Source organism: Sebastes fasciatus, chromosome 18, assembly GCF_043250625.1.
Source record: "Sebastes fasciatus isolate fSebFas1 chromosome 18, fSebFas1.pri, whole genome shotgun sequence".
Classification (NCBI taxonomy): domain Eukaryota; kingdom Metazoa; phylum Chordata; class Actinopteri; order Perciformes; family Sebastidae; genus Sebastes; species Sebastes fasciatus.
This window is the reverse complement of record NC_133812.1, coordinates 4,571,651-4,592,416: the sequence shown is the minus strand read 5'-3', so window position 1 is coordinate 4,592,416 and position 20,766 is coordinate 4,571,651. Positions and strand designations below refer to the sequence as shown.

Sequence of the window (20,766 nt, the reverse complement as noted above, 5' to 3'; positions counted from 1 at the left end):
CAAGTCAATGCTGAAAGGCATCACCTCCGAATTCAGCGTGACATGACATTGAGTGGTCTATTTACGTGGTTTCATCCACATTTCACATCTGCGATTTACCAGAGCCAACACAACCAAAATGTGTCGCTGTCCTTCAACTTCAATCATTCCCTGTATATCTCTGTATATTTCCCGTATACACTGGAACGGCGCCCCCTGCCCGTTGACGTGCCAAAAACAGGGATGAAGCAGTCCTCGTTAGTATAGTGGACAGTATCTCCGCCTGTCACGCGGAAGACCAGCTGCTGATTATTCAACAAGAAAGACAAAAGTTGTAAAGCAGCAGCAGTTGTTACTTCACAGCAGAATGGAGAATTCCCAATTAGCAGCCACTCAGCACGCAATGTGATATTCCTACCATATGTTGGTTTCCGGGAGGCTGCGGAGAAGGACTTTCTTTTGGCATCATGGAAGTTCTGGCAAACCGTTAGACGACTCAAGAAGGGAGAGCAGGTTTTGGCTCAGACTGTGTTCAGCAGGGGAGCAGAACTGCTGACCCTGACTGAGGATATTATCGAGCGGCGGAAAGAGCATTTTGAAGAGCTCCTGAGCCCGACCAACACATCCTCCGTGGAGGAGGCAGAGTTTGAGGACTTGGGGGAAGCGTCACCCATATCCCTGGCAGAGGTGTGTGAGGTAGTTAAGAAGCTCTTCAGCGGTAAGGTGCCAGGTGTGGATGAGATTCGCTCTGAGATGCTTAAGGCTTTGCACATTGTTTGGCTGTCTTGACCGACACGCCTCTTCAGTTTCGCATGGAGGTCCGGGACAGTGCCTGTGGGATGGCAGAACGGGGCCGTGATTCACATTTGTAAAAAGGGAGACCGGAGGGTGTGCTCCAATCATGAAGGTATCGCACTGCTCAGCCTCTCTGGGAAGGGTGCTGGAAAGGTGGCGCTAGCCTCAGATCAAGAAGGAGCAGAGCGGATTCCGTCCTGGTCATGGAACAGTGGACCACCTCTTTATCCTTGTATGGTTGAACAGAAACCCCCACGTCAATGCTGAAAGGTGTAAACTCTGAATTCAGCGTGGCATGACATTGAATAGTCTATTTACGCGGTTGTATCCAAATTTCACATCCGCGGTCGACCAGAGCAAACGCAACCAGAATGTCTCACTGTCCTTCAACTTCAATGATTCCCCGTGTATCTATATATTCCCTGAAGGAAGGAAGCCAAACACGATTTCAAGTAGTGTTACTTATTACCCGGTGTACTGGGAATACAACTCGGCAGACTTGGACTGTGAAAGAGTAAGGATGAACAAAGGAATGTGTTTCCGCCCAGTTTCGAACTGGGGACCTTTCGCGTGTGAGGCGAACGTGATAACCGCTACACTACGGAAACCGATGAAAAGGCCCTTTTACGCATCTGGGCGCGTTAATGCACCTGCATACTTCACCGCAAACATTTCAAATGCCAGACGTCATGTTAGCTTTTGACTTGGAGATATCAGATGATAAATTCTAAACCGGATTCAGTCACAGCTGCTGTGTCATGGATTTGAGTGACAGTAAATGCAGTAGGCACGCTAACCATAAATGTCTATTTTATTAGAAACAGTCCTTCATCATGAATCTAGTCATTTGTTGAAAAGGGTTTATTGTAGCCTGGTTTCAGTCCTCCCATTATCAGCATGAAAACAACATTCACAAAAGAGAAAAAGATTTGAGCCACTGAGGTACAGAAACCCCCAAGTCAATGCTGAAAGGCATCACCTCCGAATTCAGCGTGACATGACATTGAGTGGTCTATTTACGTGGTTTCATCCACATTTCACATCTGCGATTTACCAGAGCCAACACAACCAAAATGTGTCGCTGTCCTTCAACTTCAATCATTCCCTGTATATCTCTGTATATTTCCCGTATACACTGGAACAGCGCCCCCTGCCCGTTGACGTGCCAAAAACAGGGATGAAGCAGTCCTCGTTAGTATAGTGGACAGTATCTCCGCCTGTCACGCGGAAGACCAGCTGCTGATTATTCAACAAGAAAGACAAAAGTTGTAAAGCAGCAGCAGTTGTTACTTCACAGCAGAATGGAGAATTCCCAATTAGCAGCCACTCAGCACGCAATGTGATATTCCTACCATATGTTGGTTTCCGGGAGGCTGCGGAGAAGGACTTTCTTTTGGCATCATGGAAGTTCTGGCAAACCGTTAGACGACTCAAGAAGGGAGAGCAGGTTTTGGCTCAGACTGTGTTCAGCAGGGGAGCAGAACTGCTGACCCTGACTGAGGATATTATCGAGCGGCGGAAAGAGCATTTTGAAGAGCTCCTGAGCCCGACCAACACATCCTCCGTGGAGGAGGCAGAGTTTGAGGACTTGGGGGAAGCGTCACCCATATCCCTGGCAGAGGTGTGTGAGGTAGTTAAGAAGCTCTTCAGCGGTAAGGTGCCAGGTGTGGATGAGATTCGCTCTGAGATGCTTAAGGCTTTGCACATTGTTTGGCTGTCTTGACCGACACGCCTCTTCAGTTTCGCATGGAGGTCCGGGACAGTGCCTGTGGGATGGCAGAACGGGGCCGTGATTCACATTTGTAAAAAGGGAGACCGGAGGGTGTGCTCCAATCATGAAGGTATCGCACTGCTCAGCCTCTCTGGGAAGGGTGCTGGAAAGGTGGCGCTAGCCTCAGATCAAGAAGGAGCAGAGCGGATTCCGTCCTGGTCATGGAACAGTGGACCACCTCTTTATCCTTGTATGGTTGAACAGAAACCCCCACGTCAATGCTGAAAGGTGTAAACTCTGAATTCAGCGTGGCATGACATTGAATAGTCTATTTACGCGGTTGTATCCAAATTTCACATCCGCGGTCGACCAGAGCAAACGCAACCAGAATGTCTCACTGTCCTTCAACTTCAATGATTCCCCGTGTATCTATATATTCCCTGAAGGAAGGAAGCCAAACACGATTTCAAGTAGTGTTACTTATTACCCGGTGTACTGGGAATACAACTCGGCAGACTTGGACTGTGAAAGAGTAAGGATGAACAAAGGAATGTGTTTCCGCCCAGTTTCGAACTGGGGACCTTTCGCGTGTGAGGCGAACGTGATAACCGCTACACTACGGAAACCGATGAAAAGGCCCTTTTACGCATCTGGGCGCGTTAATGCACCTGCATACTTCACCGCAAACATTTCAAATGCCAGACGTCATGTTAGCTTTTGACTTGGAGATATCAGATGATAAATTCTAAACCGGATTCAGTCACAGCTGCTGTGTCATGGATTTGAGTGACAGTAAATGCAGTAGGCACGCTAACCATAAATGTCTATTTTATTAGAAACAGTCCTTCATCATGAATCTAGTCATTTGTTGAAAAGGGTTTATTGTAGCCTGGTTTCAGTCCTCCCATTATCAGCATGAAAACAACATTCACAAAAGAGAAAAAGATTTGAGCCACTGAGGTACAGAAACCCCCAAGTCAATGCTGAAAGGCATCACCTCCGAATTCAGCGTGACATGACATTGAGTGGTCTATTTACGTGGTTTCATCCACATTTCACATCTGCGATTTACCAGAGCCAACACAACCAAAATGTGTCGCTGTCCTTCAACTTCAATCATTCCCTGTATATCTCTGTATATTTCCCGTATACACTGGAACAGCGCCCCCTGCCCGTTGACGTGCCAAAAACAGGGATGAAGCAGTCCTCGTTAGTATAGTGGACAGTATCTCCGCCTGTCACGCGGAAGACCAGCTGCTGATTATTCAACAAGAAAGACAAAAGTTGTAAAGCAGCAGCAGTTGTTACTTCACAGCAGAATGGAGAATTCCCAATTAGCAGCCACTCAGCACGCAATGTGATATTCCTACCATATGTTGGTTTCCGGGAGGCTGCGGAGAAGGACTTTCTTTTGGCATCATGGAAGTTCTGGCAAACCGTTAGACGACTCAAGAAGGGAGAGCAGGTTTTGGCTGAGACTGTGTTCAGCAGGGGAGCAGAACTGCTGACCCTGACTGAGGATATTATCGAGCGGCGGAAAGAGCATTTTGAAGAGCTCCTGAGCCCGACCAACACATCCTCCGTGGAGGAGGCAGAGTTTGAGGACTTGGGGGAAGCGTCACCCATATCCCTGGCAGAGGTGTGTGAGGTAGTTAAGAAGCTCTTCAGCGGTAAGGTGCCAGGTGTGGATGAGATTCGCTCTGAGATGCTTAAGGCTTTGCACATTGTTTGGCTGTCTTGACCGACACGCCTCTTCAGTTTCGCATGGAGGTCCGGGACAGTGCCTGTGGGATGGCAGAACGGGGCCGTGATTCACATTTGTAAAAAGGGAGACCGGAGGGTGTGCTCCAATCATGAAGGTATCGCACTGCTCAGCCTCTCTGGGAAGGGTGCTGGAAAGGTGGCGCTAGCCTCAGATCAAGAAGGAGCAGAGCGGATTCCGTCCTGGTCATGGAACAGTGGACCACCTCTTTATCCTTGTATGGTTGAACAGAAACCCCCACGTCAATGCTGAAAGGTGTAAACTCTGAATTCAGCGTGGCATGACATTGAATAGTCTATTTACGCGGTTGTATCCAAATTTCACATCCGCGGTCGACCAGAGCAAACGCAACCAGAATGTCTCACTGTCCTTCAACTTCAATGATTCCCCGTGTATCTATATATTCCCTGAAGGAAGGAAGCCAAACACGATTTCAAGTAGTGTTACTTATTACCCGGTGTACTGGGAATACAACTCGGCAGACTTGGACAGTGAAAGAGTAAGGATGAACAAAGGAATGTGTTTCTGCCCAGTTTCGAACTGGGGACCTTTCGCGTGTTAGGCGAACGTGATAACCGCTACACTACGGAAACCGATGAAAAGGCCCTTTTACGCATCTGGGCGCGTTAATGCACCTGCATACTTCACCGCAAACATTTCAAATGCCAGACGTCATGTTAGCTTTTGACTTGGAGATATCAGATGATAAATTCTAAACCGGATTCAGTCACAGCTGCTGTGTCATGGATTTGAGTGACAGTAAATGCAGTAGGCACGCTAACCATAAATGTCTATTTTATTAGAAACAGTCCTTCATCATGAATCTAGTCATTTGTTGAAAAGGGTTTATTGTAGCCTGGTTTCAGTCCTCCCATTATCAGCATGAAAACAACATTCACAAAAAAGAAAAAGATTTGAGCCACTGAGGTACAGAAACCCCCAAGTCAATGCTGAAAGGCATCACCTCCGAATTCAGCGTGACATGACATTGAGTGGTCTATTTACGTGGTTTCATCCACATTTCACATCTGCGATTTACCAGAGCCAACACAACCAAAATGTGTCGCTGTCCTTCAACTTCAATCATTCCCTGTATATCTCTGTATATTTCCCGTATACACTGGAACAGCGCCCCCTGCCCGTTGACGTGCCAAAAACAGGGATGAAGCAGTCCTCGTTAGTATAGTGGACAGTATCTCCGCCTGTCACGCGGAAGACCAGCTGCTGATTATTCAACAAGAAAGACAAAAGTTGTAAAGCAGCAGCAGTTGTTACTTCACAGCAGAATGGAGAATTCCCAATTAGCAGCCACTCAGCACGCAATGTGATATTCCTACCATATGTTGGTTTCCGGGAGGCTGCGGAGAAGGACTTTCTTTTGGCATCATGGAAGTTCTGGCAAACCGTTAGACGACTCAAGAAGGGAGAGCAGGTTTTGGCTGAGACTGTGTTCAGCAGGGGAGCAGAACTGCTGACCCTAACTGAGGATATTATCGAGCGGCGGAAAGAGCATTTTGAAGAGCTCCTGAGCCCGACCAACACATCCTCCGTGGAGGAGGCAGAGTTTGAGGACTTGGGGGAAGCGTCACCCATATCCCTGGCAGAGGTGTGTGAGGTAGTTAAGAAGCTCTTCAGCGGTAAGGTGCCAGGTGTGGATGAGATTCGCTCTGAGATGCTTAAGGCTTTGCACATTGTTTGGCTGTCTTGACCGACACGCCTCTTCAGTTTCGCATGGAGGTCCGGGACAGTGCCTGTGGGATGGCAGAACGGGGCCGTGATTCACATTTGTAAAAAGGGAGACCGGAGGGTGTGCTCCAATCATGAAGGTATCGCACTGCTCAGCCTCTCTGGGAAGGGTGCTGGAAAGGTGGCGCTAGCCTCAGATCAAGAAGGAGCAGAGCGGATTCCGTCCTGGTCATGGAACAGTGGACCACCTCTTTATCCTTGTATGGTTGAACAGAAACCCCCACGTCAATGCTGAAAGGTGTAAACTCTGAATTCAGCGTGGCATGACATTGAATAGTCTATTTACGCGGTTGTATCCAAATTTCACATCCGCGGTCGACCAGAGCAAACGCAACCAGAATGTCTCACTGTCCTTCAACTTCAATGATTCCCCGTGTATCTATATATTCCCTGAAGGAAGGAAGCCAAACACGATTTCAAGTAGTGTTACTTATTACCCGGTGTACTGGGAATACAACTCGGCAGACTTGGACAGTGAAAGAGTAAGGATGAACAAAGGAATGTGTTTCTGCCCAGTTTCGAACTGGGGACCTTTCGCGTGTTAGGCGAACGTGATAACCGCTACACTACGGAAACCGATGAAAAGGCCCTTTTACGCATCTGGGCGCGTTAATGCACCTGCATACTTCACCGCAAACATTTCAAATGCCAGACGTCATGTTAGCTTTTGACTTGGAGATATCAGATGATAAATTCTAAACCGGATTCAGTCACAGCTGCTGTGTCATGGATTTGAGTGACAGTAAATGCAGTAGGCACGCTAACCATAAATGTCTATTTTATTAGAAACAGTCCTTCATCATGAATCTAGTCATTTGTTGAAAAGGGTTTATTGTAGCCTGGTTTCAGTCCTCCCATTATCAGCATGAAAACAACATTCACAAAAAAGAAAAAGATTTGAGCCACTGAGGTACAGAAACCCCCAAGTCAATGCTGAAAGGCATCACCTCCGAATTCAGCGTGACATGACATTGAGTGGTCTATTTACGTGGTTTCATCCACATTTCACATCTGCGATTTACCAGAGCCAACACAACCAAAATGTGTCGCTGTCCTTCAACTTCAATCATTCCCTGTATATCTCTGTATATTTCCCGTATACACTGGAACAGCGCCCCCTGCCCGTTGACGTGCCAAAAACAGGGATGAAGCAGTCCTCGTTAGTATAGTGGACAGTATCTCCGCCTGTCACGCGGAAGACCAGCTGCTGATTATTCAACAAGAAAGACAAAAGTTGTAAAGCAGCAGCAGTTGTTACTTCACAGCAGAATGGAGAATTCCCAATTAGCAGCCACTCAGCACGCAATGTGATATTCCTACCATATGTTGGTTTCCGGGAGGCTGCGGAGAAGGACTTTCTTTTGGCATCATGGAAGTTCTGGCAAACCGTTAGACGACTCAAGAAGGGAGAGCAGGTTTTGGCTGAGACTGTGTTCAGCAGGGGAGCAGAACTGCTGACCCTGACTGAGGATATTATCGAGCGGCGGAAAGAGCATTTTGAAGAGCTCCTGAGCCCGACCAACACATCCTCCGTGGAGGAGGCAGAGTTTGAGGACTTGGGGGAAGCGTCACCCATATCCCTGGCAGAGGTGTGTGAGGTAGTTAAGAAGCTCTTCAGCGGTAAGGTGCCAGGTGTGGATGAGATTCGCTCTGAGATGCTTAAGGCTTTGCACATTGTTTGGCTGTCTTGACCGACACGCCTCTTCAGTTTCGCATGGAGGTCCGGGACAGTGCCTGTGGGATGGCAGAACGGGGCCGTGATTCACATTTGTAAAAAGGGAGACCGGAGGGTGTGCTCCAATCATGAAGGTATCGCACTGCTCAGCCTCTCTGGGAAGGGTGCTGGAAAGGTGGCGCTAGCCTCAGATCAAGAAGGAGCAGAGCGGATTCCGTCCTGGTCATGGAACAGTGGACCACCTCTTTATCCTTGTATGGTTGAACAGAAACCCCCACGTCAATGCTGAAAGGTGTAAACTCTGAATTCAGCGTGGCATGACATTGAATAGTCTATTTACGCGGTTGTATCCAAATTTCACATCCGCGGTCGACCAGAGCAAACGCAACCAGAATGTCTCACTGTCCTTCAACTTCAATGATTCCCCGTGTATCTATATATTCCCTGAAGGAAGGAAGCCAAACACGATTTCAAGTAGTGTTACTTATTACCCGGTGTACTGGGAATACAACTCGGCAGACTTGGACAGTGAAAGAGTAAGGATGAACAAAGGAATGTGTTTCTGCCCAGTTTCGAACTGGGGACCTTTCGCGTGTTAGGCGAACGTGATAACCGCTACACTACGGAAACCGATGAAAAGGCCCTTTTACGCATCTGGGCGCGTTAATGCACCTGCATACTTCACCGCAAACATTTCAAATGCCAGACGTCATGTTAGCTTTTGACTTGGAGATATCAGATGATAAATTCTAAACCGGATTCAGTCACAGCTGCTGTGTCATGGATTTGAGTGACAGTAAATGCAGTAGGCACGCTAACCATAAATGTCTATTTTATTAGAAACAGTCCTTCATCATGAATCTAGTCATTTGTTGAAAAGGGTTTATTGTAGCCTGGTTTCAGTCCTCCCATTATCAGCATGAAAACAACATTCACAAAAAAGAAAAAGATTTGAGCCACTGAGGTACAGAAACCCCCAAGTCAATGCTGAAAGGCATCACCTCCGAATTCAGCGTGACATGACATTGAGTGGTCTATTTACGTGGTTTCATCCACATTTCACATCTGCGATTTACCAGAGCCAACACAACCAAAATGTGTCGCTGTCCTTCAACTTCAATCATTCCCTGTATATCTCTGTATATTTCCCGTATACACTGGAACAGCGCCCCCTGCCCGTTGACGTGCCAAAAACAGGGATGAAGCAGTCCTCGTTAGTATAGTGGACAGTATCTCCGCCTGTCACGCGGAAGACCAGCTGCTGATTATTCAACAAGAAAGACAAAAGTTGTAAAGCAGCAGCAGTTGTTACTTCACAGCAGAATGGAGAATTCCCAATTAGCAGCCACTCAGCACGCAATGTGATATTCCTACCATATGTTGGTTTCCGGGAGGCTGCGGAGAAGGACTTTCTTTTGGCATCATGGAAGTTCTGGCAAACCGTTAGACGACTCAAGAAGGGAGAGCAGGTTTTGGCTGAGACTGTGTTCAGCAGGGGAGCAGAACTGCTGACCCTGACTGAGGATATTATCGAGCGGCGGAAAGAGCATTTTGAAGAGCTCCTGAGCCCGACCAACACATCCTCCGTGGAGGAGGCAGAGTTTGAGGACTTGGGGGAAGCGTCACCCATATCCCTGGCAGAGGTGTGTGAGGTAGTTAAGAAGCTCTTCAGCGGTAAGGTGCCAGGTGTGGATGAGATTCGCTCTGAGATGCTTAAGGCTTTGCACATTGTTTGGCTGTCTTGACCGACACGCCTCTTCAGTTTCGCATGGAGGTCCGGGACAGTGCCTGTGGGATGGCAGAACGGGGCCGTGATTCACATTTGTAAAAAGGGAGACCGGAGGGTGTGCTCCAATCATGAAGGTATCGCACTGCTCAGCCTCTCTGGGAAGGGTGCTGGAAAGGTGGCGCTAGCCTCAGATCAAGAAGGAGCAGAGCGGATTCCGTCCTGGTCATGGAACAGTGGACCACCTCTTTATCCTTGTATGGTTGAACAGAAACCCCCACGTCAATGCTGAAAGGTGTAAACTCTGAATTCAGCGTGGCATGACATTGAATAGTCTATTTACGCGGTTGTATCCAAATTTCACATCCGCGGTCGACCAGAGCAAACGCAACCAGAATGTCTCACTGTCCTTCAACTTCAATGATTCCCCGTGTATCTATATATTCCCTGAAGGAAGGAAGCCAAACACGATTTCAAGTAGTGTTACTTATTACCCGGTGTACTGGGAATACAACTCGGCAGACTTGGACAGTGAAAGAGTAAGGATGAACAAAGGAATGTGTTTCTGCCCAGTTTCGAACTGGGGACCTTTCGCGTGTTAGGCGAACGTGATAACCGCTACACTACGGAAACCGATGAAAAGGCCCTTTTACGCATCTGGGCGCGTTAATGCACCTGCATACTTCACCGCAAACATTTCAAATGCCAGACGTCATGTTAGCTTTTGACTTGGAGATATCAGATGATAAATTCTAAACCGGATTCAGTCACAGCTGCTGTGTCATGGATTTGAGTGACAGTAAATGCAGTAGGCACGCTAACCATAAATGTCTATTTTATTAGAAACAGTCCTTCATCATGAATCTAGTCATTTGTTGAAAAGGGTTTATTGTAGCCTGGTTTCAGTCCTCCCATTATCAGCATGAAAACAACATTCACAAAAAAGAAAAAGATTTGAGCCACTGAGGTACAGAAACCCCCAAGTCAATGCTGAAAGGCATCACCTCCGAATTCAGCGTGACATGACATTGAGTGGTCTATTTACGTGGTTTCATCCACATTTCACATCTGCGATTTACCAGAGCCAACACAACCAAAATGTGTCGCTGTCCTTCAACTTCAATCATTCCCTGTATATCTCTGTATATTTCCCGTATACACTGGAACAGCGCCCCCTGCCCGTTGACGTGCCAAAAACAGGGATGAAGCAGTCCTCGTTAGTATAGTGGACAGTATCTCCGCCTGTCACGCGGAAGACCAGCTGCTGATTATTCAACAAGAAAGACAAAAGTTGTAAAGCAGCAGCAGTTGTTACTTCACAGCAGAATGGAGAATTCCCAATTAGCAGCCACTCAGCACGCAATGTGATATTCCTACCATATGTTGGTTTCCGGGAGGCTGCGGAGAAGGACTTTCTTTTGGCATCATGGAAGTTCTGGCAAACCGTTAGACGACTCAAGAAGGGAGAGCAGGTTTTGGCTGAGACTGTGTTCAGCAGGGGAGCAGAACTGCTGACCCTGACTGAGGATATTATCGAGCGGCGGAAAGAGCATTTTGAAGAGCTCCTGAGCCCGACCAACACATCCTCCGTGGAGGAGGCAGAGTTTGAGGACTTGGGGGAAGCGTCACCCATATCCCTGGCAGAGGTGTGTGAGGTAGTTAAGAAGCTCTTCAGCGGTAAGGTGCCAGGTGTGGATGAGATTCGCTCTGAGATGCTTAAGGCTTTGCACATTGTTTGGCTGTCTTGACCGACACGCCTCTTCAGTTTCGCATGGAGGTCCGGGACAGTGCCTGTGGGATGGCAGAACGGGGCCGTGATTCACATTTGTAAAAAGGGAGACCGGAGGGTGTGCTCCAATCATGAAGGTATCGCACTGCTCAGCCTCTCTGGGAAGGGTGCTGGAAAGGTGGCGCTAGCCTCAGATCAAGAAGGAGCAGAGCGGATTCCGTCCTGGTCATGGAACAGTGGACCACCTCTTTATCCTTGTATGGTTGAACAGAAACCCCCACGTCAATGCTGAAAGGTGTAAACTCTGAATTCAGCGTGGCATGACATTGAATAGTCTATTTACGCGGTTGTATCCAAATTTCACATCCGCGGTCGACCAGAGCAAACGCAACCAGAATGTCTCACTGTCCTTCAACTTCAATGATTCCCCGTGTATCTATATATTCCCTGAAGGAAGGAAGCCAAACACGATTTCAAGTAGTGTTACTTATTACCCGGTGTACTGGGAATACAACTCGGCAGACTTGGACAGTGAAAGAGTAAGGATGAACAAAGGAATGTGTTTCTGCCCAGTTTCGAACTGGGGACCTTTCGCGTGTTAGGCGAACGTGATAACCGCTACACTACGGAAACCGATGAAAAGGCCCTTTTACGCATCTGGGCGCGTTAATGCACCTGCATACTTCACCGCAAACATTTCAAATGCCAGACGTCATGTTAGCTTTTGACTTGGAGATATCAGATGATAAATTCTAAACCGGATTCAGTCACAGCTGCTGTGTCATGGATTTGAGTGACAGTAAATGCAGTAGGCACGCTAACCATAAATGTCTATTTTATTAGAAACAGTCCTTCATCATGAATCTAGTCATTTGTTGAAAAGGGTTTATTGTAGCCTGGTTTCAGTCCTCCCATTATCAGCATGAAAACAACATTCACAAAAGAGAAAAAGATTTGAGCCACTGAGGTACAGAAACCCCCAAGTCAATGCTGAAAGGCATCACCTCCGAATTCAGCGTGACATGACATTGAGTGGTCTATTTACGTGGTTTCATCCACATTTCACATCTGCGATTTACCAGAGCCAACACAACCAAAATGTGTCGCTGTCCTTCAACTTCAATCATTCCCTGTATATCTCTGTATATTTCCCGTATACACTGGAACAGCGCCCCCTGCCCGTTGACGTGCCAAAAACAGGGATGAAGCAGTCCTCGTTAGTATAGTGGACAGTATCTCCGCCTGTCACGCGGAAGACCAGCTGCTGATTATTCAACAAGAAAGACAAAAGTTGTAAAGCAGCAGCAGTTGTTACTTCACAGCAGAATGGAGAATTCCCAATTAGCAGCCACTCAGCACGCAATGTGATATTCCTACCATATGTTGGTTTCCGGGAGGCTGCGGAGAAGGACTTTCTTTTGGCATCATGGAAGTTCTGGCAAACCGTTAGACGACTCAAGAAGGGAGAGCAGGTTTTGGCTGAGACTGTGTTCAGCAGGGGAGCAGAACTGCTGACCCTAACTGAGGATATTATCGAGCGGCGGAAAGAGCATTTTGAAGAGCTCCTGAGCCCGACCAACACATCCTCCGTGGAGGAGGCAGAGTTTGAGGACTTGGGGGAAGCGTCACCCATATCCCTGGCAGAGGTGTGTGAGGTAGTTAAGAAGCTCTTCAGCGGTAAGGTGCCAGGTGTGGATGAGATTCGCTCTGAGATGCTTAAGGCTTTGCACATTGTTTGGCTGTCTTGACCGACACGCCTCTTCAGTTTCGCATGGAGGTCCGGGACAGTGCCTGTGGGATGGCAGAACGGGGCCGTGATTCACATTTGTAAAAAGGGAGACCGGAGGGTGTGCTCCAATCATGAAGGTATCGCACTGCTCAGCCTCTCTGGGAAGGGTGCTGGAAAGGTGGCGCTAGCCTCAGATCAAGAAGGAGCAGAGCGGATTCCGTCCTGGTCATGGAACAGTGGACCACCTCTTTATCCTTGTATGGTTGAACAGAAACCCCCACGTCAATGCTGAAAGGTGTAAACTCTGAATTCAGCGTGGCATGACATTGAATAGTCTATTTACGCGGTTGTATCCAAATTTCACATCCGCGGTCGACCAGAGCAAACGCAACCAGAATGTCTCACTGTCCTTCAACTTCAATGATTCCCCGTGTATCTATATATTCCCTGAAGGAAGGAAGCCAAACACGATTTCAAGTAGTGTTACTTATTACCCGGTGTACTGGGAATACAACTCGGCAGACTTGGACAGTGAAAGAGTAAGGATGAACAAAGGAATGTGTTTCTGCCCAGTTTCGAACTGGGGACCTTTCGCGTGTTAGGCGAACGTGATAACCGCTACACTACGGAAACCGATGAAAAGGCCCTTTTACGCATCTGGGCGCGTTAATGCACCTGCATACTTCACCGCAAACATTTCAAATGCCAGACGTCATGTTAGCTTTTGACTTGGAGATATCAGATGATAAATTCTAAACCGGATTCAGTCACAGCTGCTGTGTCATGGATTTGAGTGACAGTAAATGCAGTAGGCACGCTAACCATAAATGTCTATTTTATTAGAAACAGTCCTTCATCATGAATCTAGTCATTTGTTGAAAAGGGTTTATTGTAGCCTGGTTTCAGTCCTCCCATTATCAGCATGAAAACAACATTCACAAAAAAGAAAAAGATTTGAGCCACTGAGGTACAGAAACCCCCAAGTCAATGCTGAAAGGCATCACCTCCGAATTCAGCGTGACATGACATTGAGTGGTCTATTTACGTGGTTTCATCCACATTTCACATCTGCGATTTACCAGAGCCAACACAACCAAAATGTGTCGCTGTCCTTCAACTTCAATCATTCCCTGTATATCTCTGTATATTTCCCGTATACACTGGAACAGCGCCCCCTGCCCGTTGACGTGCCAAAAACAGGGATGAAGCAGTCCTCGTTAGTATAGTGGACAGTATCTCCGCCTGTCACGCGGAAGACCAGCTGCTGATTATTCAACAAGAAAGACAAAAGTTGTAAAGCAGCAGCAGTTGTTACTTCACAGCAGAATGGAGAATTCCCAATTAGCAGCCACTCAGCACGCAATGTGATATTCCTACCATATGTTGGTTTCCGGGAGGCTGCGGAGAAGGACTTTCTTTTGGCATCATGGAAGTTCTGGCAAACCGTTAGACGACTCAAGAAGGGAGAGCAGGTTTTGGCTGAGACTGTGTTCAGCAGGGGAGCAGAACTGCTGACCCTGACTGAGGATATTATCGAGCGGCGGAAAGAGCATTTTGAAGAGCTCCTGAGCCCGACCAACACATCCTCCGTGGAGGAGGCAGAGTTTGAGGACTTGGGGGAAGCGTCACCCATATCCCTGGCAGAGGTGTGTGAGGTAGTTAAGAAGCTCTTCAGCGGTAAGGTGCCAGGTGTGGATGAGATTCGCTCTGAGATGCTTAAGGCTTTGCACATTGTTTGGCTGTCTTGACCGACACGCCTCTTCAGTTTCGCATGGAGGTCCGGGACAGTGCCTGTGGGATGGCAGAACGGGGCCGTGATTCACATTTGTAAAAAGGGAGACCGGAGGGTGTGCTCCAATCATGAAGGTATCGCACTGCTCAGCCTCTCTGGGAAGGGTGCTGGAAAGGTGGCGCTAGCCTCAGATCAAGAAGGAGCAGAGCGGATTCCGTCCTGGTCATGGAACAGTGGACCACCTCTTTATCCTTGTATGGTTGAACAGAAACCCCCACGTCAATGCTGAAAGGTGTAAACTCTGAATTCAGCGTGGCATGACATTGAATAGTCTATTTACGCGGTTGTATCCAAATTTCACATCCGCGGTCGACCAGAGCAAACGCAACCAGAATGTCTCACTGTCCTTCAACTTCAATGATTCCCCGTGTATCTATATATTCCCTGAAGGAAGGAAGCCAAACACGATTTCAAGTAGTGTTACTTATTACCCGGTGTACTGGGAATACAACTCGGCAGACTTGGACTGTGAAAGAGTAAGGATGAACAAAGGAATGTGTTTCCGCCCAGTTTCGAACTGGGGACCTTTCGCGTGTGAGGCGAACGTGATAACCGCTACACTACGGAAACCGATGAAAAGGCCCTTTTACGCATCTGGGCGCGTTAATGCACCTGCATACTTCACCGCAAACATTTCAAATGCCAGACGTCATGTTAGCTTTTGACTTGGAGATATCAGATGATAAATTCTAAACCGGATTCAGTCACAGCTGCTGTGTCATGGATTTGAGTGACAGTAAATGCAGTAGGCACGCTAACCATAAATGTCTATTTTATTAGAAACAGTCCTTCATCATGAATCTAGTCATTTGTTGAAAAGGGTTTATTGTAGCCTGGTTTCAGTCCTCCCATTATCAGCATGAAAACAACATTCACAAAAGAGAAAAAGATTTGAGCCACTGAGGTACAGAAACCCCCAAGTCAATGCTGAAAGGCATCACCTCCGAATTCAGCGTGACATGACATTGAGTGGTCTATTTACGTGGTTTCATCCACATTTCACATCTGCGATTTACCAGAGCCAACACAACCAAAATGTGTCGCTGTCCTTCAACTTCAATCATTCCCTGTATATCTCTGTATATTTCCCGTATACACTGGAACAGCGCCCCCTGCCCGTTGACGTGCCAAAAACAGGGATGAAGCAGTCCTCGTTAGTATAGTGGACAGTATCTCCGCCTGTCACGCGGAAGACCAGCTGCTGATTATTCAACAAGAAAGACAAAAGTTGTAAAGCAGCAGCAGTTGTTACTTCACAGCAGAATGGAGAATTCCCAATTAGCAGCCACTCAGCACGCAATGTGATATTCCTACCATATGTTGGTTTCCGGGAGGCTGCGGAGAAGGACTTTCTTTTGGCATCATGGAAGTTCTGGCAAACCGTTAGACGACTCAAGAAGGGAGAGCAGGTTTTGGCTCAGACTGTGTTCAGCAGGGGAGCAGAACTGCTGACCCTGACTGAGGATATTATCGAGCGGCGGAAAGAGCATTTTGAAGAGCTCCTGAGCCCGACCAACACATCCTCCGTGGAGGAGGCAGAGTTTGAGGACTTGGGGGAAGCGTCACCCATATCCCTGGCAGAGGTGTGTGAGGTAGTTAAGAAGCTCTTCAGCGGTAAGGTGCCAGGTGTGGATGAGATTCGCTCTGAGATGCTTAAGGCTTTGCACATTGTTTGGCTGTCTTGACCGACACGCCTCTTCAGTTTCGCATGGAGGTCCGGGACAGTGCCTGTGGGATGGCAGAACGGGGCCGTGATTCACATTTGTAAAAAGGGAGACCGGAGGGTGTGCTCCAATCATGAAGGTATCGCACTGCTCAGCCTCTCTGGGAAGGGTGCTGGAAAGGTGGCGCTAGCCTCAGATCAAGAAGGAGCAGAGCGGATTCCGTCCTGGTCATGGAACAGTGGACCACCTCTTTATCCTTGTATGGTTGAACAGAAACCCCCACGTCAATGCTGAAAGGTGTAAACTCTGAATTCAGCGTGGCATGACATTGAATAGTCTATTTACGCGGTTGTATCCAAATTTCACATCCGCGGTCGACCAGAGCAAACGCAACCAGAATGTCTCACTGTCCTTCAACTTCAATGATTCCCCGTGTATCTATATATTCCCTGAAGGAAGGAAGCCAAACACGATTTCAAGTAGTGTTACTTATTACCCGGTGTACTGGGAATACAACTCGGCAGACTTGGACTGTGAAAGAGTAAGGATGAACAAAGGAATGTGTTTCCGCCCAGTTTCGAACTGGGGACCTTTCGCGTGTGAGGCGAACGTGATAACCGCTACACTACGGAAACCGATGAAAAGGCCCTTTTACGCATCTGGGCGCGTTAATGCACCTGCATACTTCACCGCAAACATTTCAAATGCCAGACGTCATGTTAGCTTTTGACTTGGAGATATCAGATGATAAATTCTAAACCGGATTCAGTCACAGCTGCTGTGTCATGGATTTGAGTGACAGTAAATGCAGTAGGCACGCTAACCATAAATGTCTATTTTATTAGAAACAGTCCTTCATCATGAATCTAGTCATTTGTTGAAAAGGGTTTATTGTAGCCTGGTTTCAGTCCTCCCATTATCAGCATGAAAACAACATTCACAAAAGAGAAAAAGATTTGAGCCACTGAGGTACAGAAACCCCCAAGTCAATGCTGAAAGGCATCACCTCCGAATTCAGCGTGACATGACATTGAGTGGTCTATTTACGTGGTTTCATCCACATTTCACATCTGCGATTTACCAGAGCCAACACAACCAAAATGTGTCGCTGTCCTTCAACTTCAATCATTCCCTGTATATCTCTGTATATTTCCCGTATACACTGGAACAGCGCCCCCTGCCCGTTGACGTGCCAAAAACAGGGATGAAGCAGTCCTCGTTAGTATAGTGGACAGTATCTCCGCCTGTCACGCGGAAGACCAGCTGCTGATTATTCAACAAGAAAGACAAAAGTTGTAAAGCAGCAGCAGTTGTTACTTCACAGCAGAATGGAGAATTCCCAATTAGCAGCCACTCAGCACGCAATGTGATATTCCTACCATATGTTGGTTTCCGGGAGGCTGCGGAGAAGGACTTTCTTTTGGCATCATGGAAGTTCTGGCAAACCGTTAGACGACTCAAGAAGGGAGAGCAGGTTTTGGCTCAGACTGTGTTCAGCAGGGGAGCAGAACTGCTGACCCTGACTGAGGATATTATCGAGCGGCGGAAAGAGCATTTTGAAGAGCTCCTGAGCCCGACCAACACATCCTCCGTGGAGGAGGCAGAGTTTGAGGACTTGGGGGAAGCGTCACCCATATCCCTGGCAGAGGTGTGTGAGGTAGTTAAGAAGCTCTTCAGCGGTAAGGTGCCAGGTGTGGATGAGATTCGCTCTGAGATGCTTAAGGCTTTGCACATTGTTTGGCTGTCTTGACCGACACGCCTCTTCAGTTTCGCATGGAGGTCCGGGACAGTGCCTGTGGGATGGCAGAACGGGGCCGTGATTCACATTTGTAAAAAGGGAGACCGGAGGGTGTGCTCCAATCATGAAGGTATCGCACTGCTCAGCCTCTCTGGGAAGGGTGCTGGAAAGGTGGCGCTAGCCTCAGATCAAGAAGGAGCAGAGCGGATTCCGTCCTGGTCATGGAACAGTGGACCACCTCTTTATCCTTGTATGGTTGAACAGAAACCCCCACGTCAATGCTGAAAGGTGTAAACTCTGAATTCAGCGTGGCATGACATTGAATAGTCTATTTACGCGGTTGTATCCAAATTTCACATCCGCGGTCGACCAGAGCAAACGCAACCAGAATGTCTCACTGTCCTTCAACTTCAATGATTCCCCGTGTATCTATATATTCCCTGAAGGAAGGAAGCCAAACACGATTTCAAGTAGTGTTACTTATTACCCGGTGTACTGGGAATACAACTCGGCAGACTTGGACTGTGAAAGAGTAAGGATGAACAAAGGAATGTGTTTCCGCCCAGTTTCGAACTGGGGACCTTTCGCGTGTGAGGCGAACGTGATAACCGCTACACTACGGAAACCGACGAAAAGGCCCTTTTACGCATCTGGGCGCGTTAATGCACCTGCATACTTCACCGCAAACATTTCAAATGCCAGACGTCATGTTAGCTTTTGACTTGGAGATATCAGATGATAAATTCTAAACCGGATTCAGTCACAGCTGCTGTGTCATGGATTTGAGTGACAGTAAATGCAGTAGGCACGCTAACCATAAATGTCTATTTTATTAGAAACAGTCCTTCATCATGAATCTAGTCATTTGTTGAAAAGGGTTTATTGTAGCCTGGTTTCAGTCCTCCCATTATCAGCATGAAAACAACATTCACAAAAGAGAAAAAGATTTGAGCCACTGAGGTACAGAAACCCCCAAGTCAATGCTGAAAGGCATCACCTCCGAATTCAGCGTGACATGACATTGAGTGGTCTATTTACGTGGTTTCATCCACATTTCACATCTGCGATTTACCAGAGCCAACACAACCAAAATGTGTCGCTGTCCTTCAACTTCAATCATTCCCTGTATATCTCTGTATATTTCCCGTATACACTGGAACAGCGCCCCCTGCCCGTTGACGTGCCAAAAACAGGGATGAAGCAGTCCTCGTTAGTATAGTGGACAGTATCTCCGCCTGTCACGCGGAAGACCAGCTGCTGATTATTCAACAAGAAAGACAAAAGTTGTAAAGCAGCAGCAGTTGTTACTTCACAGCAGAATGGAGAATTCCCAATTAGCAGCCACTCAGCACGCAATGTGATATTCCTACCATATGTTGGTTTCCGGGAGGCTGCGGAGAAGGACTTTCTTTTGGCATCATGGAAGTTCTGGCAAACCGTTAGACGACTCAAGAAGGGAGAGCAGGTTTTGGCTCAGACTGTGTTCAGCAGGGGAGCAGAACTGCTGACCCTGACTGAGGATATTATCGAGCGGCGGAAAGAGCATTTTGAAGAGCTCCTGAGCCCGACCAACACATCCTCCGTGGAGGAGGCAGAGTTTGAGGACTTGGGGGAAGCGTCACCCATATCCCTGGCAGAGGTGTGTGAGGTAGTTAAGAAGCTCTTCAGCGGTAAGGTGCCAGGTGTGGATGAGATTCGCTCTGAGATGCTTAAGGCTTTGCACATTGTTTGGCTGTCTTGACCGACACGCCTCTTCAGTTTCGCATGGAGGTCCGGGACAGTGCCTGTGGGATGGCAGAACGGGGCCGTGATTCACATTTGTAAAAAGGGAGACCGGAGGGTGTGCTCCAATCATGAAGGTATCGCACTGCTCAGCCTCTCTGGGAAGGGTGCTGGAAAGGTGGCGCTAGCCTCAGATCAAGAAGGAGCAGAGCGGATTCCGTCCTGGTCATGGAACAGTGGACCACCTCTTTATCCTTGTATGGTTGAACAGAAACCCCCACGTCAATGCTGAAAGGTGTAAACTCTGAATTCAGCGTGGCATGACATTGAATAGTCTATTTACGCGGTTGTATCCAAATTTCACATCCGCGGTCGACCAGAGCAAACGCAACCAGAATGTCTCACTGTCCTTCAACTTCAATGATTCCCCGTGTATCTATATATTCCCTGAAGGAAGGAAGCCAAACACGATTTCAAGTAGTGTTACTTATTACCCGGTGTACTGGGAATACAACTCGGCAGACTTGGACTGTGAAAGAGTAAGGATGAACAAAGGAATGTGTTTCCGCCCAGTTTCGAACTGGGGACCTTTCGCGTGTGAGGCGAACGTGATAACCGCTACACTACGGAAACCGATGAAAAGGCCCTTTTACGCATCTGGGCGCGTTAATGCACCTGCATACTTCACCGCAAACATTTCAAATGCCAGACGTCATGTTAGCTTTTGACTTGGAGATATCAGATGATAAATTCTAAACCGGATTCAGTCACAGCTGCTGTGTCATGGATTTGAGTGACAGTAAATGCAGTAGGCACGCTAACCATAAATGTCTATTTTATTAGAAACAGTCCTTCATCATGAATCTAGTCATTTGTTGAAAAGGGTTTATTGTAGCCTGGTTTCAGTCCTCCCATTATCAGCATGAAAACAACATTCACAAAAGAGAAAAAGATTTGAGCCACTGAGGTACAGAAACCCCCAAGTCAATGCTGAAAGG

The 20,766-nt window shown here is 47.6% G+C and overlaps 1 protein-coding gene, 1 long non-coding RNA gene and 12 other non-coding genes across 15 annotated transcripts in view; 2 read left to right on the top strand and 12 right to left on the bottom strand.

Annotated features, from left to right (window-relative positions):
• Positions 1-20,766, top strand: part of LOC141756678 (uncharacterized) — a 254,987-nt gene that overhangs the window by 107,944 nt on the left and 126,277 nt on the right. The gene's annotated exons all lie outside the window — the stretch shown is intronic.
• The window catches only part of LOC141756667 (delta(14)-sterol reductase TM7SF2-like), a 184,247-nt gene that overhangs the window by 72,683 nt on the left and 90,798 nt on the right, over positions 1-20,766 (top strand). The window lies entirely within an intron of this gene.
• On the bottom strand, positions 1,310-1,382 carry trnav-cac (transfer RNA valine (anticodon CAC)). Its single transcript has one exon. It is a non-coding gene; the product is annotated as a tRNA-Val (tRNA).
• On the bottom strand, positions 3,039-3,111 carry trnav-cac (transfer RNA valine (anticodon CAC)). The gene has a single exon. It is a non-coding gene; the product is annotated as a tRNA-Val (tRNA).
• Positions 4,768-4,840, bottom strand: trnav-aac (transfer RNA valine (anticodon AAC)). The gene has a single exon. It is a non-coding gene; the product is annotated as a tRNA-Val (tRNA).
• trnav-aac (transfer RNA valine (anticodon AAC)) lies at positions 6,497-6,569 on the bottom strand. Its single transcript has one exon. It is a non-coding gene; the product is annotated as a tRNA-Val (tRNA).
• Positions 8,226-8,298, bottom strand: trnav-aac (transfer RNA valine (anticodon AAC)). Its single transcript has one exon. It is a non-coding gene; the product is annotated as a tRNA-Val (tRNA).
• Positions 9,955-10,027, bottom strand: trnav-aac (transfer RNA valine (anticodon AAC)). The gene has a single exon. It is a non-coding gene; the product is annotated as a tRNA-Val (tRNA).
• Positions 11,684-11,756, bottom strand: trnav-aac (transfer RNA valine (anticodon AAC)). The gene has a single exon. It is a non-coding gene; the product is annotated as a tRNA-Val (tRNA).
• Positions 13,413-13,485, bottom strand: trnav-aac (transfer RNA valine (anticodon AAC)). Its single transcript has one exon. It is a non-coding gene; the product is annotated as a tRNA-Val (tRNA).
• trnav-cac (transfer RNA valine (anticodon CAC)) lies at positions 15,142-15,214 on the bottom strand. The gene has a single exon. It is a non-coding gene; the product is annotated as a tRNA-Val (tRNA).
• On the bottom strand, positions 16,871-16,943 carry trnav-cac (transfer RNA valine (anticodon CAC)). Its single transcript has one exon. It is a non-coding gene; the product is annotated as a tRNA-Val (tRNA).
• Positions 18,600-18,672, bottom strand: trnav-cac (transfer RNA valine (anticodon CAC)). The gene has a single exon. It is a non-coding gene; the product is annotated as a tRNA-Val (tRNA).
• trnav-cac (transfer RNA valine (anticodon CAC)) lies at positions 20,329-20,401 on the bottom strand. The gene has a single exon. It is a non-coding gene; the product is annotated as a tRNA-Val (tRNA).